This window comes from Panthera pardus, unplaced genomic scaffold, assembly GCF_024362965.1.
Source record: "Panthera pardus isolate Hobbes unplaced genomic scaffold, ASM2436296v1 HiC_scaffold_18, whole genome shotgun sequence".
Classification (NCBI taxonomy): domain Eukaryota; kingdom Metazoa; phylum Chordata; class Mammalia; order Carnivora; family Felidae; genus Panthera; species Panthera pardus.
This window is the reverse complement of record NW_026526743.1, coordinates 13,237,894-13,261,855: the sequence shown is the minus strand read 5'-3', so window position 1 is coordinate 13,261,855 and position 23,962 is coordinate 13,237,894. Positions and strand designations below refer to the sequence as shown.

Genomic DNA, 23,962 nt, shown 5'->3' with positions numbered 1-23,962 from the left:
GTGGGTCAGGGGGAACACCTCTGAGGAAGTGACATTTAAGCTGAGCATTAGTCACAACACAGAGATTCTAAATGTGCACATGCATCCCTCCCGAAACTCACCAAGACCACACAGGCATAAACAATACAGGACACAGATCCCCGCCCCGCCTCCAATTTTGCTGTGCCTCAGTGGCCGTCTAGAAAACCTCTCTGGTGGGAAATGGAGTCTCCCCCACTGGCTGGGGCCCAGATACCGGGGCTTTGATAGAAGCACACACATGCTGGGACCATGCGGAGCAGGAGGCCAAGCTGCCTGGGGGAGTCTAGAGGCTTCACCAAAGAGGTGACATGGAGAAGGGTGTGCAGGGTCTAGAGGAAAAGGGGAAGCAGAGGGCTTTCCAAATGGAGGCACTCCCTATGCACAGGCACGGAGTTGTGAGCCAGTGTGGGAAGTCGCTGGACTAGCAGGGGTGTGCAGGGAGGGGTGAGAGATGAGGCTTGACATCACTGGGAAGGTCTGTAAGGCTCAGGATTTATTCCAGATGCACCATGTAGCATGGAAGCGTTTTGCGGGAGAGACTCGACAGGATGTAAGCTGAGAACCAAGTCAGGGATCCTTTGGAGGATCCCCTGGCGTGGCAGAGAGACAGGAGGAAGATGGCAAGATCTGGAGGGAGGGACCTCCTGCCCTGCCTGTCCACTCTAGGATCCCTGCCCAAGGCCTGGCCAGAGAGGCGACACAGACAGCCTTCCTCTTGCTCCCAGCCCCATATCTTGGCCTCTGGACAGAGTTGGACAAGCTACAACTTCTCCCACATGGAGATTTGGTGGGAGCTGGAGGTCGAGGGTTACAGTCCCCCTGAGTGACTGCCCATAAGCTACTGTTTTCTGAGGCCTTCTGTGGCCAGGCCTGAGCTGCATGCCAAGGCACACGGATGAGCCTGACCCTTCCCTGCTCCAGGGGAGTCCCCAGTCCCCTGACAAAACCCTGTCAGGGACTCCACGGGTTTATTAAAGTCTTCTTGAGGTTGTTCTTAGAGAGTGAATGGGTCAGAAGGCCCCACGGGGTATATGGGAAAGGGATGAGGATGAAGCCTGGTTTTGAAGGTGAGACCAACCTTCACCTGCCACAGTGAGAAAGCCTATCATCCCTCTTCTCACCCCCACCCCTCCCTAGAACATCTTCCTTAGCCTAGAAGTCCCATATGATGTCGCCCGCCTGCCTATTCAATTTCTACTCCTTTTTTCTTGTCCCCAGAAGCTCAGTCCACTCTGGCCATCTTGGTGTTCCTCAAACACACCAACATTGGTCCTGCCTAGGGCCTTTGCACTTGCTGTTTCCTTTGCCAGGAAAGCCCTTATCCCATACTTTATTTGGGCTTCTACTCAAAACCCACTTTACCCCACAGGCCGGCCTTTCTTTCTTTCTTTCTTTCTTTCTTTCTTTCTTTCTTTCTTTCTTTCTTTCTCTTTCTTTCTTTCTTTCTTTCTCTTTCTTTCTTTCTTTCTTTCTTTCTTTCTTTCTTTAAAAAAATTTTTTTTAACGTTTATTTATTTTTGAGACAGAGACAGAGCATGAACGGGGGAGGGTCAGAGAAAGATGGAGACACAGAATCTGAAACAGCCTCCAGGCTCTGAGCTGTCAGCACAGAGCCCGACGCGGGGCTCGAACTCATGGACCACGAGATCATGACCTGAGCCGAAGTCGGCCGCTTAACCGACTGAGCCACCCAGGCGCCCCTCTTTCTTTCTTTTTAATTTTAATGTTTATTTATTTTTGAGAGAGAGAGACAGAGTGCAAGCAGAGGAGGGGCAGAGAGTGAGGGAGACACAGAATCTGAAGCAGGCTCCAGGCTCTGAGCTGTCAGCACAGAGTCCAACCCGGGGCTCAAGCCCACAGACCGCGAGATCATGACCCGAGCCAAAGTCAGACACTTAACCGACAGAGCCACCCAGGTGCCCTGCCCTTCCCACCCCTCACAGGCCTTTCTTGACCTCTCAGTCTAAAGAAACATTCTTCTGTAACCTACCCCTTCACCTGCTTTATTTTCCTTCTTAGCTTTTAGATATGTATTCTTGTCTGTTATATCTACCCCTCCACTAGAAGGTCAATGCCGTGAGGGCAGGGACTTTGTCTTGTTCAAAGGTGTATCCCCCGCACCTAGAATGGTACTCAGCACACTGCACGTGCTCAGCGGATGTTTGTCGGACGAACAGGAGCAAGTCCCCTGTCATCCCACTTGCCCGTGTAATGAAGGGTGGAAATGGGCATCTGCTGTGCCACAGAAGGGTAGAAGGAGCCCACCTTCCAGGGGGATGCACCTACCTGGGTATCGGCAAGTCAGGCCACTGCCTGCCTGAACCCTGAAGCAGCCAGACTCCAGACCTGTCACCCTGGGGCTGTTCTCTCTACTCCGTTTCTCTTCACCACTCCACTCACCCCAGCCAATTCTCCTTGTCCCCCATCATCTCACCTGCTCACCCCCCCCCACCTCTTCCCTCCTCCTTCTTCCCCCCACCCAGCACACACCCTAGCCACAGGGGAGGGGACCCCAGACCCACGCACCCTGCCTCCAGTCCTATCCTGGCCGAGGGCAAATCATATCACTCTTTTTAAGCCTCAACTTTTCTCCTCGGCGAAATAAGGTTTTTGTGGGGATGAAGAGTGACCGCGCGTGTGTGATGATGATGCTAATAATAGCTGCTATTTATCGAGTACCTGCCAGGTGTTAGGCATTGTGCTGGGTGCTTTGAACTTTTTTTTTTCATTAGAAAAAACGGAGGAAAAAAAAACCCCTGAGCATGGCGTGTCCCCAGAGTGTCAGGCCCCGTGCACGGTGCTGTGAATCACAAAGGTGAACATAAGCCTGCCGCACAGAGCTTACTATTCCAGTGTGCACGCACACACACACAGGCCTGAAGTGCCACGCCGCTCGGGTGGTGGGGGCTTGTGCGCCTGTACTTGGCCCCTTTCAGCAGAAGCCCCGAGGGCCAGTTTGGAGGCCACTGAGGCAGCAAGTCTCCGATGAGAGACCAGCCCCAGCCATCCCTAATTCCCCTTTACTAACCCAGTGGGATCTTCCATTGTTCATATCTGGACTGTAGGGCCTGGCACAGGGTCTGGCCTAGAACTGGCCTTAGGAAATGCTTATTGAGTGAATGAATGAGTGAATGAATGAATGAATGAATGAACAAAAAAACATATTTAGCCAGGTGTCTTCACTGAATCTGCTCACACCCCAAGACAGAGTACCAGGACACACCCCCTCCCTTCCCCCCCCCCGCCATTCCCTCCCACCCTCTGTACACCCTACTCACATGTCATTTATGGCTGGTAATCCTGATACCATTTCTCCCACTCCCTTGCCGCCTTCTGCATCAGTTTCTCTGCTAAATTTGTTATAAGCATGGTCTTGACTTCTCACATGAGCATTGTGAGACAGGTGTTCTTATCGTCATTTTATGTCTGAGCAACCGGAGGCTCAGAGAGGTGAAGTAACTTGCCCAGGGTCGCACAGCGAGGCGGCGGCAAACCTGTTTTTTGGCCACCATGCTCTTCTGTCCCATAGAAGTCGGTGCTCTCCTGAGAGCCCTCTAGTCTACATGCACGCTTGTTCTTGCAATGTCATCCCTCCCAGGAGTGGGAGGCCATGACCCAGGAGCCAGGAGCCCCAGCGTGCGTCCCAGCTCTGTCACAACCAGCTCTGTGTCTTTGGGAAAATTCTTTCCCTTCCTCTGGGCCACAACTTCTCCTCCAGCTGTCCCTCCTGTCTATAAGCCCTCAGCCAGTTTCCTGAAGAGGGCATAGGGCGCAGAATTTGGCTTGGTCCCACCCTGCCTTCTCTGATAGAGGAGAAAGCAGAGGGGCTTTAGCTTTATTCTCATTTTGGGGCACGCTGGACTCTGCTAGACTTGGACACAGTGGAGACATAAGACAAGCCTGGCCGGGAAACGGGAGAGGGCCGGAGAAACGCCACTCACTGTGAGCCCACCGAGCTCCCAGCCACCTAGTGGGGCTCATTAACCCCACTTTCTGCAATTACAGACATTAACTGATGTGCCACAGTGTTCGCTGTAGAAAAAGAGAAAATGTAGATATACAGAGAGTTGAGGAAAAAACCCACCATGGGTTTCTAGTGAAACGAGAAAGAAAAATTAACTTCTTGATGCCTACCTTTCTGGCTAGCCTTTTCTCAAATGGGAGTATGACTTCGAGGTTACCCGAAGAACTTATTAAAATTCAGATGCGTGGGACCAAACTCAGAATTCTGACTTCTGCTCTAAACCTTTTTCTTTGGCGGGCTGTGTGTGTGTGTATGTGTATGTGTGTGTCTCATACAAATGGGATCACATGCCACATATCAGTTTATAACCTGCCTTTTACTTCCTAATAGTGGTTTATGAGCATCCCTCCCTTGTCAATGAATTTCTTTTGAGCATATTTTCTACAGCCCTGCAGTCCTCCTGTACTACCGTTTATCGTTCCGGTCCCCAGTCATAGGACATCTAGGTATTCCCGATTGTAATGATCCCCGGGTGACAGGTGAGGACATCGAGGCTTAGAGAAGTCCTTCACATGTATGAAAAGCTAAGGCACCATCCAAGGGGAGCTGAGGATGGCTCGGGTGCTGGGGATGGTTCCCAGCCTCACTCAGGGCAGGGCTGAGGGGCCCTGAGTGGAGGGAGAAGCTTGGGTAGGAGCCCCCAGACAGAAGACAGGTGACCTGTCAGAGGGGAGGTGGGGGCGCTTTGAAGAGGAGAACACCCTCTCCCAGCCCCCAGACCCACGCACGCTGTGGGCCTGAGAGCTGCCCCGTCGGGCTCCCCCCAGCCCCTCTCACTGTCTCCCGCCCTGAGCCCACTCGCTGCCTGCTCCATCCTTGCCAGCTTATCAATAGGTTAAGTGGTCAGGTCAGTGATATTGACCATTTGATTAGGACCTTGTCAGATCAATCCCTGGCTCATCTCATGGGTCTCCTCCCCTACCCACACCCCCGCCCTGTTCTTCCGCGCCAGGGAGCAGGTGGCTGCGGTAGAAGCCTCTGCCCTCCGCTATGCAGCACCCCAGAACCGGGAGTCCTCTGGCAAGTTCAGAGAAAGTGAGAGCCAGCCTTGGCCTCACCATCTCCCATCCTAGTCCCACCGGGCCCGGAGCCCGGAGTGCCATCTCCAGTTCTGCTCCTGCCTTGCTTTCCCCGCCCCGCCAGGGCCTCGGTGCTAGCTTCCTGCACCCTCTCTTTACATTACATTCTCTTGCTTACTGTCACTAGATTTTGTTTGCTCTGTGTCCCGTGTCTCTCAGAGTCCGGTCAGACGGAGCTGCCCTTTCATGGCTGTGTGACCTTGGGCAAAGGACTTCACCTCTCTGAGCCTCCATTTCCTCCTCTGTGTCTTGGGGATGCTCCTCACCGAACGGGGTCGTGGGGATTCTGTGAGATCACATCTACAGAGCAGCTAAGCATGCCTGGCAGCCTGGCCTGCAGCTTGCACTGGGGAAACACCAGCTGCTCTCACTAGGGGCTTCTGGGCTGCACATATTGAGCTCCCGTGTTTGGGGGGGCCCGTTGCTCTGCGCATCTTGCCCTTGGTGGCAGTGTAGGTGGGCAGTCTGCGTGTGGGGCCAAGGGGCACTGTCATACTCAGGCCTGTTCCATGCTCCAGCTCAGGGTCGTACCCTGTCCTGGGTGATGCTGGGGACTCCCCAGAGGAGCCAAGCCCCAAGCGAGCCTCCAGGAGCTCACAGTCTGGCGGGCGGGTAGCAGACAGACCAGGGAACACACATTTATATTGGCTTTGAGGAGAGCTGAGGGCTTTCTTTCCTTCTCTGAGTGAATATTGGAAACTTCTTTGTGGCGCAGCTGCAAGGAACATAGTCTCTGGAGTCAGAGAACTTGGGACTCAAATCCAGGCTCCTCCATTTCCTGTGCCAGATCCCTAGAGGCCAGCTGCTTTGGCTCCTTCTCCCTCAGAGTCCCCATCTGTGAAATGGGGAGAAGGCATCTCCTAAGTATCTCCTCCCATCTTCCAGCTCCAAGGCACTGCTCTGTCTCCTGCACAGGGGAGATGTTATTTCCTGGGGAGAGGGGTCTGTCCGAGGGCATATGAGGGCACAGGGGTGGGAGCTGACAAGAGGAGGAAGGGCCCAGCCGCGGTGCTGCTCATCACGGGCATTGGGCACGGTGGCTGAGGGTGGCAGAGTGCAGACGGGAGAGCTGAGCGTGGGGGCTGCTGCTGGAGGGAAGTGCCAACATAGGGCACTGCCCCCGGGAAGACCCCAGCCCTCGGGCAGTGTCAGCCTCGGAGGCCCAGGGATTCCCCCGCCCGCCCGCCATCACTTACACCAATATTGACGGTTAATGCCGTGTCGCCACCGTGTTCAACACTCAGCGCGGCTAATTGTTTTGACTGGGAATCGGCAAGGCGATTAAACGCCATCGATTTTGCCCTGCGCGCTGCATCGATTTTTAAATTTCCTATTGATCCCGGCCCTAAATCTCCTTAACCAAGACCTCACCGTGGAGATGACAGCCGCTGATTAGCTCCGGGCAGGGGTGGGGGGGGGGTGGGGGTATGTGGGGGGAGCAGCCCCTGAGAGGGGAGAAACCCCAGCTCCTCCCTCCCCCCAGGGAACAGGGGTCCTGGTCCCCTTCCACCCATGAAGATAGAGGCCCCAGTAGAGAAAGGGGGACTTGGGAGGGTGGAGTTGGGGGGACCTCTTGTTCCTTTTACCCCCTTTTTTCCCGTTTGGGCTTTGCTCTCTACCTGTGGCTCTCTCCACACCTACTCTCTCTGTCTCCCCATTTCTTCTCTTTCCTTTCCTATCCATCCCTCCGTCCATCCATCTGTCCATCCAGTCATCCATCCGTCCAGCCATCATCTCTCTCCCTACTGTCTCAGTCTGTCTTTTTCTCTCTTTTCTCCTTCTCAACTTCTGTCCAGCCTCCAATAATTCCGTGTGCGTTTGGCTGGTCCTGGGCCTCAGTCTCCCCATCTGTGCCAGCATATTTGCCGTGAGATAGGAAAGTAGTATACCAGACTTCCAGGTCCATGGCCATCCTACCTGTCCCCCTCTTGTCTCCCCTCTCAGGACTGCACGTATGGGGCACAAAGGTGTGAGACCGATGTGGGCTTACCGGCTTTGTTAACTCCCCCACAGGGCTCTCTCTTTTTCGACGGATGGACGTTGCTTCTCACTGTGAACTCATCAGTACTTGCCTGGGGAAGGTCTCCCTGACATCCTGTCTCTTTTGGGAAGTCTCTCCCTATCTTACAGTCCCCGCTCCTTCTCTGAAAGCCCACAGGAAGCAGGGGCAAAAGAGATCTCTGTGTGGGTTCCTTTCCCAGGAGGACCATGTTCCCAGAAGGCAAGAAACCAGGTTTTCAGACAAGGCACCTGGGCCCTTACTCTCTAACCAGCTCCCTCCTTCACCCAGCTCCACAGGACCCCAGGGAAGTCCCATCTCTTTTCAACCTCGTCCACTGCATCTGTAAAATATGGCCGATCCCAGCTGTCACTCTGCTGCCCTGCAGGGCTGTGGACACTCTTTGGTGACTGGTCTCCCCATGTCCTCTCTGTCCTCTCCATCTTCTGCACAGCACACAGTGGGACCTTTCTAAAGACAAAGTGGATTGTGCCCCTTCCCCTAGCTGCTAGGCCCAGGCCCTGTGGGGTGCAGCCTCTGCTATCCCTGAAGCCTCGTCTTTCCCACTTGTCTGGTGTCCCCTGGGCAGGTAAAGGCCTGACATTTTCTTCCCTTCCTCCCGGCCCTCTGCCTGACTAAAGTTTATTCGCTGTGCTCTGCTCGAGGGTAGCACCCTTCTTAGGTCTTCCCTGACTCCCCCTGGGATTCTTGCAGCACCCTCTCCTTACCCCAGCATGTTAGCATTGGGTCTTGCCTGTGAGCCCTCCAGCAGACAGGGCAGGGACCTTATCTAATTCACCTCTGCACCCCCACCCTTGGTCCAGAGCCCAGCCTAGATACACTTCCATATCTGCCGATTAACCCAACGAATAAATGAATGAATGAATATATGAGTCAGAAATATCATCAGGACTTTTATTTTCATCTCCTTGCAGCACGCAGGCACCTGACGAGTAACTCTCTCAGATGTCTTTCTCGTTTGATCCCCCCACCCATCCTTTGAAATACATAGCTTGTGAATTAATTAATCCCTCCATCTGTCCACCCCTTCACTCATTGCCCATCGTTTTCTTACTGGGGCATCCTGCATTTGGAGGGCCCTCTGCCAAAGGCAAACACTGTAAGACACAGTCCCTGCCCTTCAGGGGGCTTCCAGTCTGATGGGAAAAACAGATGTTCAACAAGGCAGGCAGTGGGATGCCCATTTAAGAGATGGGGACACTGAGGCTCAGAGCCCGGAAATGACCGCTGAGGGCAACAAGTGGCTGGCAGGACCTGAGTCCACATTCGCCAAGAGGTGCCTACGGATGGTGCCACAGGAGCCGAGTTCCTCTACTTGAGGAGTTGCCTCATCCTGCCCAAGTTGGGGATGCTTTACATATTCCCTAGGAGGCTGACTCTCTTCTCCTCTCTTTCCAGGTTCTCGACTGGACTGGGTTGGTGGCCTGAATGTATTAGCTTCGCTGCGTTTGCCCAAGAGGTAAGGGCCACGGCCTCAGAGCTTTGCTTATTGCTGTGCTCCGGGTCCTGTTCCCTTCCAGGAGTCCCTGCTTTCCCCTCCTCTTCCCTGGCTGCACCCCGGGAGTGGTGCCCTTCCTTGGTTTGCTCTGTCCTCCACGAGGTTAGCCTGTTTTGCGTTTTTATGCTCTGTGTGTCCTGTGGCTTTCTGGCCAAACAGGTGGTTCTGGGTGTGGGTGACCGTGAGGGTTTCTGCTGGTGAGTATCATGCTCAGCAGGAGAGAGATGGATAACTTGGTGGCTCAGATCACAACTGGGGGGCAGACACGCCTGTGTGAACCCCCTTTCTTTCCCTTCCTAACTGGGAGTGACTTGGGATAGTCAGAGCCTTCATTTCCTCATCTATAAAGGGAATGATAACAGAACCCTCCTCAAGCGCTGTCCTGAGGGCGGAAGGCTAGTGAGGCAGTTCAGATTCCAACTCCAGAGCCAGATGGCCCCTGTGCCTCATGTGAGATGTATAATCCTCAGTTTCCCCATCCGTCAGAGGAGGGTTATAACAGCACCCACCACACAGGATGGGAGGATGAAAGAAGTCACTCCATGGGAGCATTTGCCTCAGGAAGCAGGAGCTCAAAATACAGCTGGAAGATCCCCTGAACAAGTGAGGATTTGTGAGACCCCTCCTTGGAGCCCACTGAGACTCCTAAACAGAAGCAAGTGCTCCCCAGCAGCTCAGCTCATGAGGAAACGGGCTCTGGGCATGTGCTCTGGTGTTCGCTCTGCTCAGCCTGATGAGGCCCCGGTAGTGAGGATCCGGAGAGCGGTGGGACAGGGCCTCTGGGGTGGGACCTGCACCCCTACCACCACCATGCTGCCACGTCTATTTCTACCAGAGCAGCTTAACCCACAGGCCTCAGGACTGCTCAGGTTCAGGATGATTCTGGTTCCCTGGAAAAAGCACACATCCTGTTCTCAGACCCCTGCATTCCTTAGAATGCAGTTAGAATAGGGTCCACGGATGGTTTCACGGGGTCTGGGGAGGCCTGTGGTGGCCCTCATAGGCGTCCCACCCCGGCATCCTTGCTGTACCAGGGGTCAGAGACTCACCTGAAGGAGCAGATGAAAGCTGTATCCCAGGGTCTGCAACCTGCGGTCGTAGGAACCACAGTGGACTAGAAAATGCATTGCGGTGGGAGACTGCTCTTCAGCTCCACTCTCTGTCTCCCTGCAGAGATGCAAACCCCACTTGCCAGATTTTCCAATTTTCCAAAAGAAGTCAGATACCCAGAATTTCGTGTGAAATCTCCCATTAAAAAATGTTTTTAATGTTTATTTATTTTTGAGAGAGACAGAGACAGGATGCAAGTGGGTTAGGAACAGAGAGATGAGGGAAACACAGAATCCGAAACAGGCTCCAGGCTCTGAGCTGTCAGCACAGAGCCCGACGCGGGGCTCGAACTCATGGACCGCGAGATCATGACCTGAGCCGAAGCCGGACGCGCAACTGACTGAGCCACCCAGGCGCCCCTCTCCCATTTTTTTAAATGTTGGCTACTAACACAAAATTTCAAAAATCTCCCTGTGGTCCAAGCCGCATGGTTTGGGCAATCTTTGGCCCATAGAATTCTAGTTATACAACTTTTAGTATAGACTTTCTCTTGGGAAAACCCATCCCTGTATCTCCCCAGTTGTGCTCCAGCTCAGGATCTTCACAGACCCCCTGAAACCCACCCATGGACCCCGTTCTAACTGGTAAGGAATGTGGGAGTCTGAGTATGGGATGTGAACTTTCTCCAGGGAGCCAGAATTGTAGCTTTGCCAGGAACTTTCAGGTCCCCTGATGCTCTTGATGTTGAAAAGAGGGTCAAGGAGGAGCTTCTTGCTGGCTCGGTCAATAGAGCATGCGACCCTTCACCTCTCGGTCGTGAGTTCAAGCCCCACATTGGGTGTGGCGCTGACTTAAAATCAAATTAAATTACATATATATGTATATATATGTGTATATATGTATATATATGTGTATATATATGCACATATATATTTAAAAAAAGAGGGTTGAGGAGCTTCCAGGTTGCAGAATTTGGGGACTAGAGGTTGGCTTTGAGGAATGCCTGAAAGTTGGGCTAAATTAGCAGAGGCTGCTAAAGGAATTATGTTTCAGAGCTGGCGGAAGTCGCAAACCAGGTCTCTGATTTTCGTTCTTTGTGTTCAGATAGATGTTTGTTAAGTATCCAAGGTTTCAGGGACACACGTGTGACAGTTTCGGTAACACATGCTGAGAGCTGTTGCGCCCAAATGGCGGAACTGATATTTACCAAGGGGCCACCTCCATGCCAGGGCCTACTCTGGGTATTTTGCATTAATCCTCAGTGCAAGCCTGTGAGGTGGATGGTGGTCCCCTGTTGCCAGAGAAGGAAACTGAGGCACAGAGAGGGGAGGCAACTGGCCTAAGGCAGGTAAGCAGTAGAGGCAGAATTTGCACTCAGGTCTGCCTGAGCTGTAAGCTCTTGCTCTCCCACATCAATAGGACTCACCACAGCAGTTCGAATCTCCTCGGGATGGCTGATCCTTATGCTTAGTGGGGGTACTTGATTGGGGGGAAACCCCTGAAGTCTTATTTGTTGCCAACCCTGACAAATTTAAAAATGGAGAGGGTTGGATAATGCTTGGGCTATTTGTTGGCTTTTCACTAGAAACTAGAGAAAAATGTACAACAGGGGGTGTTTAGCTGATGGAGTCTGTGAACTAGCCCTGAAGGCTGCTGCCAATATATCTGAGTGGTCCACGGGGAAAGTTCATCCCCCCCCCCCCGCCCCCATCAGACGTGTTTGAAGGAGGCCACACTCTCTTCGGTATATCATTTTGTTACAAAACAACAACTACGTCAAACATTGCCCCCACCCCCACTATCCTTTATAGCCGCACTTGGAAGGTGAGTGATTCCACTCCGGTATCTGGAGGCCTCCTCGGCGCCCAGACCCCCTCCAGCCCTGGAGGTGCTGTCTGCCTCTGTGCGCACGCGGCTCCCTTCCCTCCCCTCCCCTCCACTCTCTTGGGCCCTTCCCTCCACTCTTGCTTGAGTTCACTCCTCAGCCTAGCTCGGCTCTCCGGCTCTCCCTCTCTGTGTAAGGCTCCCCGACCCCTCACTAAGGCTGCATTGGCCCCTACCCCGTTCCTCCTTCCTGAGCACCGTTGCCATGTCTGATCACATATTTTGTGTGTACTGTCTGCCCCCATTAGCTGTCTGCACCCAGTCCCTGGCACAGTGTCAATGTTCAGTAAGGATTTGTTGAATGAATGAATAAAGAAATGAACACATGGACACATAAACCCAAATCCATCCATTTATTCCTTCTGCCAACATTTCTGGGGGGTTTCTAGTGTGCCAGGCCTTGTGTCTCAGTCTGGTGACACAGAGGGGAGGCAGACCTGTGTGGCCTCTGAGGGGCCCCAGATTGGTGGGAAGACAGGCATACGGACCCACTACCCTGAACTCACAGGTCTGCAAGGTGCTGGGGTCAGGAGGGAGTGGCGTATGATTGACTTGCCTGGGGTGGGGGGGCGGGCTCAGGCAGTCTATGAGAGGAGGAGGTGGTGAGGGGGTTCCTGCAGGGTTAGGAGAAGCCAAGGCTAAGTTACTGTTCAAGTGGGTGGGTCACTACTGGGGCCCATGGATGCTGGCCTGGCCTCAGAGTCCCCATGGACAGCCACTGTCCGCTGGACATCCAAGGCCCTCCCAGTGCTGGGCAAGAGCAGGTGGTGTTCCCACTCCGTCTCTCCCTCCCCTGTGTCCTTCCACAAAATGACTTGGTGGTCTTTGGTGTGGATGAGGCCCTGGAGTCCCACAGGTGGCATTCCCAGGGTACCCGCACACCCTGAGGGAGAGAGTCTGCCTCAGAAGCAGGAGCTCAGCTGTGGGTGAGAGGATTCCATTGCTGGCTCTGGTGAGGGGCCTTGGAGAGAACCCAAGCCTGCTTCAGAGGCAGGGACATGGAGCCATAAGGCAGTCGCTTCCTCCCGTGGGTGAGAGTATGGGTGTGGCAGCAGAATGCTCCAGAAGTGGAAATGCAGGTCTGAGTGGCACTGCGGGTGTTCTGCAGATCAGAACCAAGGAGTCAGTATATGGGGTTGGGGACTTGCTTGGATGCCCCAAGCCCAGTTAGCCACCTTTATGTTGCACCTGGGGCTAGCACTTTGGCTACCGGAATAGGGCATGTGCTGTTACAGACGGGCCTCGGGGTCTGGGTCGGGTGGCTGGGCCAGAAAGCAGCTTCAGCGGGGGGCAGCTCCTTGCCTGTGGGTGGGCCCCACAGGGGTGGTCCATAGGGCGAGTCTGTGTGAGGCTGCAGGCTGGAGGCAGTCCTTACTGGGTGTGGAGTCGGATTCGGATTCGAGGTGCTGTTTGCCATTGTGGGATGCTCCGAGGTGTCAGGAGATCACTCCTTCCCTTTGGCTGGCACTGGCTGGGTGGAGATAGCTGTCACCCACCCAGGACTGGGAGCGTCTGTCAGCCACGGGGTGGGACCCAAATACAGACGTGGAGGAAGTGCAAATGGCTTTCCTCTCTCGGCAGCTTCAGGGACTGCTGGATCCCTGGCCTCGCAGTCCCAGAGCAAGTGAAGGCTGAAGTGCCCATTGTCCTGGCAGGCATGCAGCCCCAGGGGTGGCGGGCAGGCACTTGGCCCTAACTCCAAGTAGAGAGCTGGTAGACAGAGGTCAGGCCACAGAGTCTGACCCTAGGTCATTTTAGCAACGTTTCTTGGAAGTCAATATGTGCACTTCCAGCCCACCCCCGGGATTGTCCAGCTTACGTTGTCTCTGCTTCTGGTTTCCTTCCTTTCCTCTTCCCCATCCTGGGGCTCCACCCCTGTCCCTTTCTTTTTTCCTTTGCTTGGTTTCATCCGGGTCTTGGCTTCTCCATTCCACCCCACTCCCTCCTTGTTCTGAGCCTGGATCTGTTTCCAGTCTTGCAAGTAGAGTTTGTATGGGTCCACGTCTAGCTTTCTGTCTCCAGAGAGAGCCACATGGAGATGTGGACCTGGTGGGGATAAGGAGGAGGGGGGAGGGGTGAGGAAGAGAGGAGGAAAAAAGGTGCTTGAGGGAGAAATAAGAAAGGAGGTATCCCTCTCTTGCCCTTGGCCCGCTGCTCCAGGACAGCTTCTCAGGCCCCCTGTACAGCCATCTGCCCTTCTCTGGGGACATGTGTGGACAGGAGGGCCAGAGGAGTCATCTGAGAAAGGGAGAGATGAACTCGGGGAGACTCAGGGAGCACCCGCAACAGAGAAATGCCTGGAGAGGGGGAGCAGCTGAGAAGAGCAGACAAAGAGACAGGGAGATAGCCAAAAGTCAGCGGGGAGAGCAGGCAAGGGGCTCAGGGATAGTCAGAAAGAGTGTGTACGTGAGGGTGTGAGAATGAGCTGGTGGAGGTGAGGGCCATCGGCCTGGGGGGCGTGACAGGGGCGGGGTGCACCCACACCTGGGGTCTGCAGCCCCACCCCTCAACAGGCTGCTGTGGGGCAGAGTGTAAGGAACTTGTACTTGGCGAAGGCCCCTGGTGTGTGCTCCTGTGTGTGGAGGGAGAGGCGGCAGGGACTGTGGGAAGAGGGAGATACTGCTCCCACCTGCCCTGTGATCAGGAGCCCAGTCTGCTCCCACCCCTCCCTGCTGCTGTCAGGAGACCGTTCCTGTCTGTCCATCCTGTTCCCTCCCTGCCTTGGCTCACAGGGGCCTGGCGGACTGTGGGCCACTAGGGCTTAGGCACCCCTGACTTCTGACCTGGTGTGGGGTGGGGCGGGAAGAAAGCCAGTGTGTGTGTGTGTGTGTGTGTGTGTGTGTGTGCACGCATGCGTGTGTGTATACCCACGCACACGAGTGCACAGAGAGAGAAACTGCTTTGGATTGAGCCCCCCTTAGCCCCTCTCTAGCTCTGCTGCCTCAGTGTTTTCTACGTTCCCAACTTCCTTCCACCTCTAGCTTCGAGGTCTCTCCCCAGCTGTCTCTGCCTTTCTGTCTTGCTCTCCCTGTCTGTCTTGTCTTTCTGTTTCCCTCTGTGAATCGTTCCCATCCCCCCAACTCCTCAGTCCTCCGCATATCTGGCCCCCATCCTTGCTTTATCTGCATGCCTCCATCACTGTGCCTTCCACGCTCTCTGTCTGTCTGGCCCCTGTGTCTGTGTGTCTCTCCATTGCACGGTTGCCCTTCCTCTGCTCCTTTTCTCTGCCGCTTCCTCCTGTGTCTGGGTCTCTTCCAGTCTCTTTCATCCTCTGTCTCTCTCGTCCCTGTCTCTCCAGGTCTCTGGCTGTCCATCCCTGCCTCTGTGTGTGTGTGTCTCTCACTCCCCCTCCCTCCCCCCTTTTTTCTGTTTCTAACACCCACACTCACATCCTACCTCAGGAGTAATTGCTTTTGTCTGGGTTGGACTGGACTTGTGGTGGGGGGGGAGGGCGGGGGGAGCGGGTGGCGCTGGGGGGGTTGGGAGGGACGGAGGTCGCTTGGTGGAGTTGAGGTGGCGTCCACTAAAGCAGGGGGTGCTGAGGAGCAGAGGTCCGGCGCCCAAGGGGGAAGGGGGAGGGGGCCGTGGGCCCGTCCTGGCAAAGCGATCTGGGGCCTCTGGCAGGGAAGAGAAGAAGGCCCTCACATTTGGATTTGGAGGTGATGTAGCTGATGTAGCCACAGCTATAAAACGGGCCAGCCGGCCCCGCAGTGGCAAAGCTCTGCCGCCTCGCCACCCTCCCCCACTCAGAGACCCCCTCCCCGCCCCTGCCAACACTGTCAGATGCACCAAGTCACCATGACACACGCCAGGACACACCCAGAGCTTCCATCCCACTCGTGGAAATACACTTGGCCCTCGGCACACAGGGACACGTGGCATCACGTAGACACGCAGAAAACACACTGGCTCTCTGACAGTCAGAAAGAAAGGAGCTCCCACACACACAGACGCAACCACACAGACAACCGCGCACAGACGCAGGCACAGAGTCCGCACACACAGACACACGGGGGCTCGTTGCATACTCCCCAGATTCTCACAGACTCACGCCCGCCCAGACACACTCAGGCGGCAGCTCGCACACGCGGGTTTCCTGGAACGCAAGAACACACAGCCACCATGTCACCTGGGGATGGAAGGTCACCGAGGTGCTGCTGGGGATACACGCACACTCCCCTGAGGGTCAGACAGATCTGCATACACACATGTGGGGATGCCCAGAGTAGGGGAGATACTCATGAAAGTGCGCGCACGCGCACACACACACACACACACACACACACACACACACACACAGGGCTGCCGAGGCCCCGGGGATACACCCACAGATTCATGGTCACACGGACGTGACTCAGTAGCTGAGACATTCGGGGACACAGTCCTGGAGTTCCACAGCAGAGCTCAGGGACTCAAAGACACACGGCCGCCCAGGTGCACGGGAACACACGCACACACTATACGTACAGCAGCTAGACAGCACAGCGCTGCCCTGGAACCCCTGTCCGAAGCTCACAATCCCCCCCGCACTTCCCCCGCCACACACACGTGCAGGCCAGGCCCTGGGGCGAGGCCAAGGCAGCTTCTGCCGACAGAGACCCAAGGATGGGGCAGCCAGGGGCTCTCTGGATGGGCAGCAGGCTGCCTGGGGGTTGCCCCACTGTTCTGGGCATCCATTCACCTTACCTTACTCCAGCACCAACCCAGGACTTCCCCCACTCTGTGGGCTCAGGACAATGTCTCCCCAGCACCCCCAGGTACCCTCTGTCCATCTCCCAGAGGTCCATCCCTCTCATACCCTCAAAGGGCCCCATCTCCCCAAGCTGCTCCCGACTGAGGGGATGCCTGCTTTCTTCCAGGAGGACTGTCCCTTAATTGATCCCAGCCCCCTTACCTGCCAGTGTGACCCCCGTCCCCATCTGCTTCCCTGCCCATTCCCATACTCACCCCCTCTCTTGGCTGTCCAAGCTGTCAGCCTCCCTAAGCTCTCCTGCTGTAGGGGGGTGGTTGGCAGGATGGGGTGGGGGCTTGGCCCCTCGGAGGTGTGGGTAAGGGGGCCATGGGGGCGGGGGACCTGGGTGCGGCTCTGAGAAAGGGAAGCAAGGCAAGCGGGGAGAGAGGGAGAGGCAGAGGCAGGCAGGCAGCCAGCCGGCTTTATATCCCTGCCGTATTGATCCACCATGTCACAGCCCCGGTCGATAGCCAGCCGAGAAAGAGAGGGAGAGAAGGGAGGGGAGGTTTGGGGGAGGGCAGCGGGACCCCTCTAGTCCTCGGCCCATCTGGGGCCTCCTTGGCAGGCTGTGGGGCCACGTTCCAGCCAGCCCACCCCCCCAAAAAGAGGCCCACCTTATCCTCCCCCCACGTCCTCTTGGCTGCGGCCCTCTCCCTGAGAGCCAGCTTCGTGGAAGAATTGAAGCACAAATTTCCCCATTTCGTTTTGCCTCTGGCATCTCTTCATCTCTTGTGGGCACAGGGTTTGGGGGGCTGTGTGGAGGGATAGGCCGGGGAGGCTCAAAACTGTTTACTGCCTTGGCTCCCCTCTGCCCTCCACCGTTGGGCTGGGCAGGTGGGAGGCTCTGAGGCAGCGTTGGGTGGGGTTAGGGATGGACGGGAGTGTGAATCTTCCTTTGCTATGTGTTGGTGGGCAGGAGAAAGAACCTCGCTGAGCGTCCTCGTCCCCAGCCATCGATAGCCAGGTGCTTGGGAAGGCCCAGTCCACGTTACTTTCCTGCCCTTTCTGACTTGATGTTTCACCTTGAAGCTGTACCAGGCCAGGGCTAGAAACACACCATATTTAGAATTTCTTTTCCTGGTCCCCCTTTTTCTCAGAGGAGAGAGAAAACTCAGCTTCTCCCTCTTCTCAACCTCCTCTTCCCTCTTCCCTCTCTTCCCTTCCCTTAGAACTTTTTACCGCCTGCCCCCCTACCTAAGCCTCCCAAGCGCTGGGCAGGGAAGGCAGGGATGTCTCCTTAGGTAGGAGCAGAGAAAAGGGTGAGGCTCCAGACAGCACTGAGAACCCTCCATCCTTGATCCCAGCTCTGACTCCGTCTCCCCTCTCTGGGCCTCAGTTTCCCCCCTAGCCCCATCTAACCCTGCCCGAGCTCAAAGGTTTTGTGTGGCTCTGGGATCTGCAGGGATTAGTACAGATGGGAGGCAGGGCCATGCAGAGGGTGAGACCAAGGCCAGAGGGGTGCCTGCTGCCCCTCCCTCAGCTGGGGCTGCCTGGGTCCCAGGTGCGGGGGACCCCCCCCCAGCCCCCAACTCCCGGGGGGGGGCTCCGGTTCTTTGTCTGTCCAGATCCTCCTCCCTTCCCAGCCCAGCCCAGCCTCCCAGAGAGGTTGAGGAATCACCTTAGCCTTGACCCGAGGGGGAGGGCAGAGGAGGGGCAGGCGAGCCCCACCCCCGCCTCCTGCCCATGGCCATCCCCACAGTCCTTCTCTCCCTGCTTCCCTGAGTACCAGGCCGCCCCCACCCAGCATAGGGATGGCTGTTCCCTTTGTTAGGAAGGGGGAGGGGAAAGAGCTGAGCTGAGGGGACGTGGCCTGACCCCCGACCTCTCCCCTTCCCTCCTCCCATCTGGGTCCCCAGGGGCTCAGAGCCCCCTTGACGGACAGTTCTGACCATCAGCCAAATGGCTCTGGGAGTGAGCAGGGGGCCAGGTAGGGGGGAGGGGAGGAAGGCCTGGCCAGGGCCCTGGGCCCATCAGAGAGGGGGCTATTTTATGGGTGGAGGGAGGCCCTTAGGATGAGTGGCAGGGGAGATAGGCACCCACAGGGGCAGGCTCTAGGGGGAGACTGATTGAACAAGGGGATGTGGAGGCAAAGAGGGGCTCAGCCCAGAGCTAGTAGCTCTGGACACCCTGTGGGTAGGGGTCTGGCCTGGGCAGGCGCCCCCACCCCACCCCCAACCGGCCTTCGGCATTGGGAGTACAGCGAGTTTAAAAAAAAAAAAAAATTAAAAGAAAAAAAAAATAACAGGAGCAGGAGAAGCTGGGGGAAAAAATATATAAGAAAAAATATAATAAGAACTAAGCGGTGGCTGCAGGAGAGAGAAAGGGCAGGAGGCGGGGAGGGGGGCGCAGGGGGGAGGGCAGCTCGGGCCCTGGTCGCTGCGGAGGCCCGGCCGCCGGCCTCTGCGCTGAGCCCTCCGCGTCCCCCCTGCCGGCCCCCTCCAGCCCCGATCGATCCAGTTTCTTGGCAATAAAGCATTTTTATTGTCAGCTGCCCTGAATGCCAAATGTGAGCCTGGTCCTGCTCCCCCCTCAACCCGCTTCCTCGCCACCCCTCCCCCAGCCCTCCTCCACCCCCTCCCCGCCACCCCCCACTGCAGAACCAGCATCGTCCATCACCAAGACCCCCTCCTCTTCCTCCTCATCCGTGTCAGCCGCAGTCCGGTACATCCTCAATAATCCACCAGGCCCCCTCCCCATCAAGGCTGCTAACCCCAAACCTTCAGGGGAGCAGAAAGGTGGGCTGTGGACGAGTCATCTGGGGGGGCCACGGGGATGGACAGGACGGTGTCAGGGTGGGCAGGCAGGGAGATGATGGCCACAGGTTGAGGGAGATGTGGGCAGAAGTCAGGAGAGCTGGAGCCGGCCCCCAGAGCAGGGGATAAGAACAGGTGGGGGAAGGCAGGCTCCTGCCCCTGGGGCTGGCTGGTTGCGTTCAGGGGCCTGCACCCACCCCTTTCACACTGTCTGGGGACCAGGGGAAGGGATAGTGTGGGATTGGACACCCCTCCCACACCAGCTCCTCAAGGGCTGGGGACAATGACCCCTCCTCCACAGGACTTCCCCACAGGGGTGTTGGGGGAAGCAGTTTACAGAGGCCCTGGGAGCCCCACCCGGCTTGCTCTTGCTCCCCCCAATTCTGTTCTCTCTTTCTCTTTGTCTCTCTTTCTTTGCATCTTTCTGTCTCTGTCTCTGTATTATTCGTGACTCTCTCCTCCCTCCAGGGATGTAAGAACCCCCACACCCTTCTCTGTTCTACCTGCAGAGTCCCCAGTTATTCTTTTCCTGCCACACGCTTTTTCTCTGCCCACTCACTACACACTTTTCCCTCTGACCTCTCCTACCCTGCCTGCCCCCACATCGCTCCTCTCCTTGCAGTCTTTCTTGGTTTCTCCCCGCTCCCTCAGCGTGAAAATAAACAGAGGCCCAGGCCCTTAGAACATCAGCAGGAAGTGCAGAGAGATCTCAAGCCCCTCTTCTCTTCTCCCGGGGGCCTCAGTGCCTGGAGTTAGAACGAGTCTGCACCTGCTGAGCCAGAGCAGGAGAACTGGGGATTGGGTCCCCCAGATGTGCCACGTGACTTTGCTCCTGTCACCTGCCTGCCCTGAACCTCTGTTTTCCCCGTCCTGTGGATGACCTGTGGGTGCCTGGAGTTCTCTCAGGCTCCTGGGGAGGCAGCTAGGCAGGGTTCTGCTGCAGAGCCTGGTCATAACCCTGTCCAGGTGTCCTACGATGCAGCCTCAATGCCGCAGACCCGCCCTCTCACCTTCTCCTGGAGACCCAGAAGGGGAAGCTGGGGAAAGCCCAAGATGCCAAGACTTTCCCTCTGGTCCTGCCAGGGCAGGTGGTGCTTTAGGGGGTGGTGTAGGGCATGGGTTCCTGACCCCAGGTAACGCTTCCAGCATCAGCCCTGGAGGGCGAGGACAGCGTCACTTGTCCCTAGCTCAGCGTCTGCCATGAGCAAGGGGTTCAAGAGGTCTCTGTGGATGGGTAAGCAAACAAGGAAGTGAGGAGGAGCCTGTGTAATGGTGGGGCATGCCAGAGGAGAAAGAGAGAGGGGCCGCTGAGGTGGGGGGGGGGCTGGGGGCGGGGCTGGGGGCAGAGCAGGGAGGAGCAGAGGGATTTGGACATCTCTGGGTTGCACCGATGGGGAGTGGACAGGTAGGGGGGCACTCGCGAGAGGGAGGATTCCAGGATGAACCCCAGTCTCCTTTCCAAGCCGCCATCCTTCACCTAGAACTCAGCGACCCCCCAGTCACCAAGCCCCTACACTAGTGCCGAATTCCCATTTCCTCCTGTCATTACCCACAGCTCCCTGGCTTGTGAAGGGGAGTGAAGAGCTGTGTGTCTGTGATCCCGCTGGCACGTGGAAAGAGGCAGTGTGTGTTAAAAATGTGGTGTGTATACACACACGTACCTCCCCACACGCCATGTGCTTGCTTATGCCTAAAACGTTCCTACTTTTCACCATCATGAAATGTTTTGTCCTATCTTCAGATAATAATTTTCTTTTCTTTTTTTTAAAATGTTTTATTTATTTTTGAGAGAGAGAGAGAGAGACAGAGAGAGAGAGAGAGAGAGAGAGAGAGACAGAGCATGGGCAGGGGAGGGGCAGAGAGAGAGGGAGACACAGAATCTGAAGGAGGCTCCAGGCTCTGAACTGTCAGCACAGAGCCTGATGTGGGGCTCGAACCCACAAACCGTGAGATCATGACCTGAGCTGAAGTCAGACGCCTAAATGACTGAGCCACTCAGGTGCCCCACTTTTCTAATTAGTAAAAGGCCTTCCTAACAGAAGAGCGAAAGATTTCTGTGGGCTGTGTGGGGGAAGGGCCCCACCTGAGTTGGGGCTGGGCTGGACCCTGGGATAGAGATGAGGTTGGCAGGTGACTGAGATGTATGGGATACTGGTGGAGGTCCAGGAGACCTGGAAGGAGGCGAGGGGTCTGGAGACCTGGAAGGAGGCAAGAGGTCTGGAGACCTGGGAGGAGGCGAGGGGTCTGGAGACCTGGGAGGAGGCGAGGGGTCTGGAGACCTGGGAGGAGGCGAGGGGTCTGGAGACCTGGAAGGTGAGGGGTCTGGAAGCAGAAGCTGGAGAGACGGGCAGGAGATGGAGGAACCTTATTGGTGGCTATTTCACATGCTCCCTGGCTGCTTGAGGACAATCCCCCCAGATTGTCACCTTTATGGAGTGCAGGACATGTCAAGACTTCCCACTGCCCGCCTTGACAGCTGAGCGCAGACTTGGGAGTCCCAGTCCATTTGGCTTCAGGTGCCCCTCCTTTGAGAGGTCCTCTCTGATCAACCTTCTCTCCACTGCCCTCTCATCATCCCCCAAACCTTGCCCCCAAGACTTTGCTCATGCTGTTCCCTCCTGTGCAAGAGTAACGGTCCTAACAGCTGCTCCTGACAGCTTACTTTGTGCTAAGCTCTCGACCTGCAGGCTCTGGCTGAACTCCCAACCGTTGGTGAGCATGGTCATCATTCTCACTTTGCAGATGGAGCACTGAGGCTTAGGGAAGGGAAGTGGCTTGCCCAAGGTCACTAGCCAGTGAGACAGCCATTCAGGTCCAAACAACTCTGGTTGCCCCCCCCCCCCCCCGCTTTTTTTCACTGATCCAACTGGTTAAATATTTGTCCAGAGCCCCACTGCAAGAGGTCAAGTTCTGCTGGAGATTCATGGGAAACGTGACTGCCTCCATGTGCTGGGTTCAAATCCTGACTCTTCCACAGACTTACTGTGACACCATGAGCAGGTAGCTTCCCCTTTCTGAGTCTCGGTTTCTCCTCTGGCTCACAGCCACCACCTCCTAGAAGTCAGTGAACGAGGAAATGTAAAATGTCTGGCAGATAAGGCTGCTTGACAAATGGCTGTGCCCTTCTCTCTCACTCTTCCCTGAATGTTGCTCAGCCTCTAGGTTCTAGCTCTTCTGAACTTTTATATTTGAAGAACATTTCTTTCCAGAGGACTTTTTTTTTTTAATTTTTTTAACGTTTTTATTTATTTTTGAGACAGAGAGAGACAGAGCATGAATGGGGGAGGGGCAGAGAGAGAGGGAGACACAGAATCGGAAGCAGGCTCCAGGCTCTGAGCCATCAGCCCAGAGCCCGATGCGGGGCTCGAACTCACGGACCGTGAGATCGTGACCTGAGCTGAAGTCGGATGCTTAACCGACTGAGCCACCCAGGCGCCCCTTTCCAGAGGACTTTCAAGATTCATTGTCTGTTTGGATCTTCCACTACCCTGTAAGGGAGGAATTATTATCTTGATTTTATAGAAGTGGAGACTGAGGCTCAGAAGACTCAAGTCCTGCCTCAGCTGCTCGGCCCCATAAAGGATCCGTTTAATTGACACATTCCACACCTCTGCTGGGCCCTTGCCATGTGCCAGGCCTTGTGTTGGGCACTGGAGATAGAGCAGTAAACAGAACTGGTGCAGTCTACTTTTGTGGAGTCGACAAACCAGAGTGGATGTGGATCTTTAAGTGTAAATATCGATTAAATAAGCAAAATCAGAAATTGTGATAAGTTACTCCAAAGAAGAGACAGTTTATAGGGAGTCAACAGCATCTGGGCAAGACATTTAAGCGGAACCTTGAAAGAGGAATAGGACTTAATTAGACAAAGAGTCTTCTAGGCAGAGGGAATAGCACATGCAAAGGGCCTGGGGTTGCAAAGAGTTTGATTTGAGGAACAGAGAGGAGGCAGTGTGGCTTGGAGCAGAGTAGGTAAAGGGGAGAGTGGTAGGGGAAGAGATGAGAGGTGTGGACAGGAGTCGGATCACACAAGACTTCACAGCCTGGGTTAAGGGGTTTGGGTTATTTCTCTAAAGCAGGGAAGCCCCTGAAGTCTTTATAAAGTTTTTTTTTTTTAATTTTTTTTAACGTTTATTTATTTTTGAGATAGAGAGAGACACAGAGCATGAATGGGGGAGGAGCAGAGAGAGAGGGAGACACAGAATCGGAAGCAGGCTCCAGGCTCTGAGCCATCAGCCCAGAGCCCGACGCGGGGCTCGAACTCACGGACCGCGAGATCGTGACCTGAGCTGAAGTCGGACGCTCAACTGACTGAGCCACACAGGCGCCCCAGAAGCCCCTGAAGTCTTAAGCAAGGGAGTGACAGCCTGATTAAGTTTTAGAAAGACCCTCTTGGGGGGCGCCTGGGTGGCTCAGTCGGTTGAGCGACTGACTTCGGCTCAGGTCATGACCTCACAGTTTGTGAGTTCGAGCCCCGTGTCGGGCTCTGTGCTGACAGCTCAGAGCCTGGAGCCTGCTTCAGATTCTGTGTCTCCCTCTGTCTCTGCCCCTCCCCACACATGCGCGCGTGCGCTCTCTCTCTGTCTCAGAAATAAAAAACATTAAAAAAATAAAAAAAAAAAGAAAGAAAGACCCTCTTGGGGTGCCAGGGCGAGAGGAGACTATGAGGGTCAGGCATAGCAACACAGAGCCCTGCAGGGAGGAGGCAGGAGGTGGCACCCAGCCTGGGGGTGTAGAGGAATCAGAGGGAGCTTTGGGGATCGTGCTCATATGGAGGCTCCGAGCCAATCCAAGGTCACACGGCTGGCCAGCAAGAGGGTCTGACCCCGCACATACCCAAGCCTTTCCTGTCACCGTGCTACTTTTTCTCTAGGAGCTCAGGGGAAGCCTCTGGGAGGCAG

The 23,962-nt window shown here is 55.6% G+C and overlaps 1 protein-coding gene and 1 long non-coding RNA gene across 2 annotated transcripts in view; one reads left to right on the top strand and one right to left on the bottom strand.

The window, feature by feature from the left end:
• The window catches only part of POU2F2 (POU class 2 homeobox 2), a 76,223-nt gene that overhangs the window by 8,412 nt on the left and 43,849 nt on the right, over window positions 1-23,962 (top strand). The window contains exon 2 of the mRNA XM_053905859.1: window positions 8,543-8,603. The gene's annotated coding sequence lies outside the window, so the exon portion shown is untranslated. The remainder of the gene's footprint in view (window positions 1-8,542; window positions 8,604-23,962) is intronic.
• Window positions 11,911-16,631, bottom strand: LOC109258013 (uncharacterized). The gene is made up of 2 exons (XR_002076165.2): window positions 16,524-16,631; window positions 11,911-13,622 (listed from the first exon to the last, which is right to left on the bottom strand). It is a non-coding gene; the product is annotated as an uncharacterized LOC109258013 (long non-coding RNA).